The sequence below is a fragment of the Gossypium hirsutum genome, chromosome A13, assembly GCF_007990345.1.
Source record: "Gossypium hirsutum isolate 1008001.06 chromosome A13, Gossypium_hirsutum_v2.1, whole genome shotgun sequence".
Lineage (NCBI taxonomy): Eukaryota > Viridiplantae > Streptophyta > Magnoliopsida > Malvales > Malvaceae > Gossypium > Gossypium hirsutum.
Genome location: NC_053436.1, coordinates 9,591,488 through 9,598,045, shown reverse-complemented (window position 1 = coordinate 9,598,045; position 6,558 = coordinate 9,591,488). Strand labels below are relative to the sequence as shown.

The following is a 6,558-nucleotide window of genomic DNA, read 5'->3' as shown; positions in this document are numbered from 1 at the left end:
TTTTATCACACATTAGGTCATCAAATACCTAGCACTTTGACTATTTTATTTTCGTTGTCTTATGGCCGGCCAAGCCTCTCTAAAGGGTCTAATTGCCCTTTAAAGACCCCCAATTTATGATACATGGCAATTTAACACCTTTAGCTATCAAATTAAGACTTTTGCACTTTATGCGATTTAGTTCTTTCTCACAATTAAGCATGAAATAGCTAAAATTAATTCACCAAAATTTTCACACTCTCATATAATCATGCCACAACACATAAAATAATATTAAAAATAATTTCTCCGCCCTCGAATCAGCGGTCTCGAAACCACTATTCTGACTTGGCCCAAAACCAGGCTTTGAAAAAATGTTTAAGTTTTGAAAAATTTTGCATTAGCTCAGTTTAGTCCCGACCGCTTTCTAATGCATGTTTTAGGTCTCGATGATCTATATAAAGGACTCTATGGTAATATTTGACTATGATCATGGATGATGTATATGAATTGTTCGTACAATGTTTCTACTTGTCTAGTAATGCCTTTAACCCTAGTCCGGCGACGAATACGGGTTAGGGGTGTTACAAGAAGAGTTGCTGGAGAAATAGAACTTAATGCGATTACATCTTTAATAACTCAGGTATCATCTTTAACAAATATGATTACAACTCTGAAAAGACCCTCTGTAGTGCAGGAGATGAAGGTTGCAGAACTAGCATGCGTATACTATAGAGAAGATCATGTTTTTGAGGAATGCCCATCAAATCCAGCCTCTATGTATTACATGGGGAATTTCAATTATAGAAACAATAATCCTTACACCAACACATATAGTCCAGGGTGGAAACAACATCCAAATTTCAATTGAAGTGATTAAAGAATGGGAAATTCCAACAATGTTAATCAACAGAATGTGGCAGTGTACAATCTAGATACAGTCAACCAATGTCGCGAAAAAATGTGCAACAAAGTTCGTCATCTTCAACTTCAACTATGAAGCTCTATTAGAGGAGTATATGATAAGAATGATATGATTCTTTAGAGCCGGACAGCTTCCTTAAGAGCTCTGGAGAATCAAGTGGGACAAATTGCCACTGCATTAAGTTCCAAACAACAAGGAGCATTGCCTAATGACACAGAAATTTCTCAATCTTAAGGAAAGGAACAATGTAAGGATATAACACTCCGAAGTGGCACTCAACTTCCAGGAGTTGTGAAAGATGCCTTTACTGAGGAGGAAAGTTTAGAATTTCCCAAAAGAACAACTTTCGAATTAGTAGTGGAACAAACTACAAAAAATAAGAGTAAACAAAAGCATATAAAATCAAATTCATCTTGTAAAGCCAATAGAAATGTCATGGAAAAGCAACCTCAACAAATGGAAGGAAGGCCACCACCATTTTTTCCCCAGCATTTCCAAAAGTCAAAGCAAAATGCTCAATTCAAGAAATTTCTAGAGGTCTTGAAACAATTACACATTAATATACCTTTGCTGGAAGAATCAGAACAAATGCCTAACTATGTGAAATTCATGAAAGATATCCTATCCATGAAGAGAAGGTTAGGGGAGTTCAAAATTGTTGCACTTACTGAATGGTGCACAACAATGCTGAAGAAAAACTGCCACCAAAATTAAAAGATCCAGAAAGTTTCACTATACCTTGCTCGATTGGAAACCATTACGTAAGCAAAGCATTATGTGATTTAGGTTCAAGTATCAATCTAATGCATGTGTATATTTTCAGGAAAGTTGGGATAGGAAAGGCAAGACCTACTACAGTCATACAACAACTAGCTGATAGATCATAAGTCCATCCAAAAGGTAAAATTGCAGATGTACTGGTAAGAGTTAGCAAGTTCATTTTTCCAGTAGACTTTATTATTTTAGAATGTGAAGCAGATAAAAAGGTACCCATAATACTTGGACGACCTTTCTTAGTAATTGGTAGAACATTGATTGATGTATAAAAAGGTGAATTAACCATGAGAATTAATGACTTACAGTTTACATTTAACGTGTTTGATGCTTTAAAGTGCATAGACCCAGATGAAGAATGACATGCTATTGAATTTGTTGACATTGTAATTCAAGAAGAATTTGCAGGACATATGCACAATAATTCTGATGCAGACTTGTTGTATTAATGAAATAGAATTGACTGAAGAATCTCGAGAACTGATGGAAATTGAGTAATCTGGAAATAGATTCATAAGAAGCTTTGAATCATAAGACTATTAGGTAGATCTTTCAACCCTTCTCGATTGTCAATAGACGATCCACCTGTTTTAGATTTGAAGTCATTACGAGTGCATTTGAAGTACGCCTATTTGGGAGATAATGATATACTGCCTGTTGTTATCTCTACCGAGCATACAATAGACCAGGAGATGTAATTACTAGAAGTCTTAAAAGAATCCAAGAAAGCTTTAGGATGGTTAATTGTGGATATCAAAGGAATAAGCCTAGTAATCTGCATGCACAAATTAATACTTGAAGATTGCTATGACAAATCTATTGAACAACAAAGGAGACTGAATCCTGCCATGAAGGAAGTAGTTAAAAAGGAAATTATAAAATGGTTGGATGCTGGAATTATATACCCAATTTTTTATAGCTCTTGGGTGAGCCTTATTCATTGTGTACCCAAGAAAGAAGGGGTCACTGTAGTCAGTAATGATAATAGAGAACTCATGCCCAGAAGTACTATCACAACTTGGAGAGTTTGTATGGATTATCAAAAGTTCAACAAAGAAATGAAGAAGGACCATTTCCCTCTGCCTTTAATAGATCAGATATTGGACAGACTAGAAAGGAAAGCCTTCTACTGTATTTAAGATGGCTAGTCAGGGTACAACCAAATTTCCATATCTCTTACTGATCAAGAAAAGACTACATTGACCTATATTTATGGAACATTTGCTTTCAAAAGATTGTCGTTTGGGTTATGTAACGCCCCTGCAACATTCTAGCGTTGCATGATGGCAATATTTTCTGACATGGTGGAGAAATTTCTTGAAGTATTCATGGATGATTTTTTTATGTTTGGCAGCACTTTTGAAGATTGCTTGAAAATTTTGGAGTGAGTACTTTGCGAAATCAAGAAACAAATCTTGTGCTAAATTGGGAAAAATGCCACTTCATGGTTTGTAAAGGCATTGTTTTAGGCCACAAGATTTCACAAAAAGGAATTGTCGTCAATAAAGCAAAAATAGAAGTCATTGAAAAGTTTCCACCAGCCACTTCAATGAAAGGAATCAGAAGCTTCCTTGGTCATGCTGGATTTTATCGTCACTTTATCAAAGATTTTTCTAAAATATCCATACCTCTGTGTCAATTATTGGAGCAAAACATTCCATTTCATTTGGATGAGTTATTCCAAAAAGCATTAAAAGAGTTAAAGAAGCGATTAATTACAGCACCTATAGTCATTGCACCAGATTGGACTTTATTGTTCGAACTGATGTGTGATTGGAAACACAAAAATTTACACATTTTTTCATTCCCTTTTTAACTTAAATTCATGCGAATTTGGTTAAATTCTTTTTGAAAAATAATTAATTTTTATAAAATAATTAAAGTGCACTTAAAATATGAACATGTTGAAATTTAAAATACGAACATGTTGAAATTTAGTTAATTTTATAATTATTTTTGATGAATTTTGGTTATTTTCGATAGATTTGCACAAAGGGCGAAAAATGGCTCGGTAGACACTACCAAAGCACAAAACCGAGAAGCAATTTGAAGTATCGAGGAAAATTAATTTCCAGCCTAATAGGGTCCAATTATGTGTATTAATTCATAATATAATTAATTTTAATTTATACCCAATTTAATTTGGGCTAAATAAATTATTATTAATTAATTATGGAAAAAGTGGTCCAATTGAACTGAACTGATTGAATTGCATTGGCCAAGGATTGGGCAGCCCAAAACCGTCCATATGTTGACCCAAATCAGCTTATTAGATGATTAATTAAGCTTGAAAAGAAGCCCTTGAACACTTGTCGAAGTTTCTTTCAAACCCCTTCATAATTGGTGGCTTTATAGATTTTCCCCAAGCCATATTTAGCAAAGTTGAAGCCATCAACTTTGCCACATAGATGGCCGGCCAAGGGGTAGCTCTTTGGCTGCTACTTTTAGAAAATTTTAGCTGTCACATTCAGCTATAAAAACCCCCCTTTGCTGATCATTCAAGGCACACCTTAATTCATTCACATCTCTTCTCTCCTCTCTCACTTTCTCCTCTCATTTTTCCATTTCAAGTCCCTTGCCCTTGTGTTGATTTCTCCCCTTGGGAAAGGGTTATTCTTCAGGCATTTTGGAGCAACATTGAATTTTTCATAGTAGCTTTGATCGGCGAGGACAACAAAGAATGAAGAACGGAGTAACTTTGTCAAAGCCTCGAAAAAACACTGGATTTGATTCTTGTTCCCTATCTGTTTAATTGTTGTTGTTGTTATGATGAACATATCTATAATATATTTATTGTTGGAATGGTTAATTTAATCAGTTTAGCTTGAATTTAATTCGTGTTGGTTTGATTGCATTTCATGTGCTTAAATTATTAAAATTATGTTTATGCTGTTATAGGCCTTGGTAAAATGCTTGATTAAGTAAAATCATGCTTAAGTTATTCTTGCGTTACAATTGTGAGGTAGCTAATGAATTAATTATTTAAACAGATTGAAATTGTAATTAATGGACACAATTCTTAATTAGTGCATGTTTATTCTTCTAAGGTAGCTGAAGGTTAAATTAGCAATGTATCTGGCGATACACTTGCCTTGCATAACTTGCAAGATTATTGTGATTAAACTGTTTCAAGGTAAGAATACCTTGTTACCTCACATAGTCTTTTAGGTGCTTACTAAATTTAGTTAATCGTTTGAATTGACATACAGATATATAAGAGATTAGTTCAATTTAATGCGTATGTATGTGTCATAACATGTTTGCTTATTAAAATCTGTTTAATCGTTTGAATTAACATAGGGATATGTTAAGAGATGAATGGATTTCTGTAGGTGAATACGTTCATAAGTTAGCAAATTACCGAGTTACCGTGAATTTATTTGTAACAACATAAGCATGAGCTTAATAATTCTAAGTTAAAGAAATGTAATTAAATCAACATAATTATGTCATCTTGATTAAATCATATTTTGAAATCATGCATTTAAGATTTATTTCTTTAGCTACTTAGTTTTTAATCACCCTCTTCAAACAAAATATTTTTCTTCACCAAAGTGTTTTAAATAGCATTCATAAATAAATCCTTTTCACAGTCCCTGTGGGTATGATAACTCGACATTTACTTGTCACTTTATTACTTGTTACGATTGTGTACACTTACACATTTCTATCGTTCCAAGTTTTTAGCGCCGTTGCTAGGGACTGTTTTAAAAATTCATTGTTTTTGAATTTGTTAGTTTTTCATTTTGGTTTAATTTTCTTTTTAATTTTTAATTTAATTAATTTTTCTGTGATTATTTCAGGTGTTTATGAGTATTGACCGAATTATTGACCTACTCCTTCTAGACCCTGAGATTGAACAAAATTTCTGACAGCGAAGAAGACAAGCAAACCAGAGGAGGACCGGAGAGATGAACTTTGAAAATCTGATCCAAGGAAATGGAGTAAACCCTGCTCAAAATCCTATCCTTATTCCTGATGATAGGGACAGAGCTTTAAGACAGTATGCCGTACCAGTATTAAATGATCTTAATCTGGGTATTAGGAGACCTAAAATTGAGACACAATAGTTAGAGCTGAAGCCAGCCATGTTTCAGATGCTTCAGACAGTGGGCCAATTCAGTGGAATGCCTACCAAAGATCCTCACCTACACTTAAGACTATTTATGGAGGTGAGCAATTCTTTCAAATTAGCTGGAGTACCCGAAGATACATTACGATTGAAGCTGTTCCCATATTCACTGAGGGACAGAGCTCGAGCCTGGTTGAGCTCATTTCCACTGAATCCATATGGCAAGAGTTAGCAGAAAGATTCCTTATGAAGTATTTCCCACCTAGCAAGAATGCTAAGTTAAGGAACAAGATCACTACTTTCCAACAAATGGATGATGAGTCCTTGTATGAGGCATGGGAAAGATACAAAGAGTTATTACGAAAGTACCCTCTTCATGGAATACTACATTGCATCCAACTTGAGACATTTTATAATGGCCTCAATGCTCACATGAAGATGGCAGTGGACGCTTCTGTTAATGGTGCTCTCCTTTCTAAGTCTTATAATGAGGCTTATGAAATCATTGAGAGGATTGCCAGTAACGATTATCAATGGCCAACCAATCAAGCAGCGTTAGGAAGATGAGTTGCTGGAATACATGAAGTAGATGCTCTTACTTCACTAGCATCTTAGGTATCATCAATATCCTCAATGTTAAAAAATCTTACTACTAATGGGTCTAATAGTTTTGTAGCACAGCCACCAACCCAATTTGAAAATATAACCTGTGTTTACTGTGGGGAAGGAAATTTTTTCAAAGAATGTCCATCAAACCCAGAATCCATGTACTACATAGGTAACCAAAGAAGAAGGCAAGGACTGTAAT

The 6,558-nt window shown here is 34.6% G+C and overlaps 1 non-coding gene across 1 annotated transcript; it reads right to left on the bottom strand.

Moving 5' to 3' along the window:
- Positions 1–6,026: 6,026 nt before the first annotated feature.
- Positions 6,027–6,133, bottom strand: LOC121213159 (small nucleolar RNA R71). The gene has a single exon (XR_005908529.1). It is a non-coding gene; the product is annotated as a small nucleolar RNA R71 (small nucleolar RNA).
- Positions 6,134–6,558: the final 425 nt, after the last annotated feature.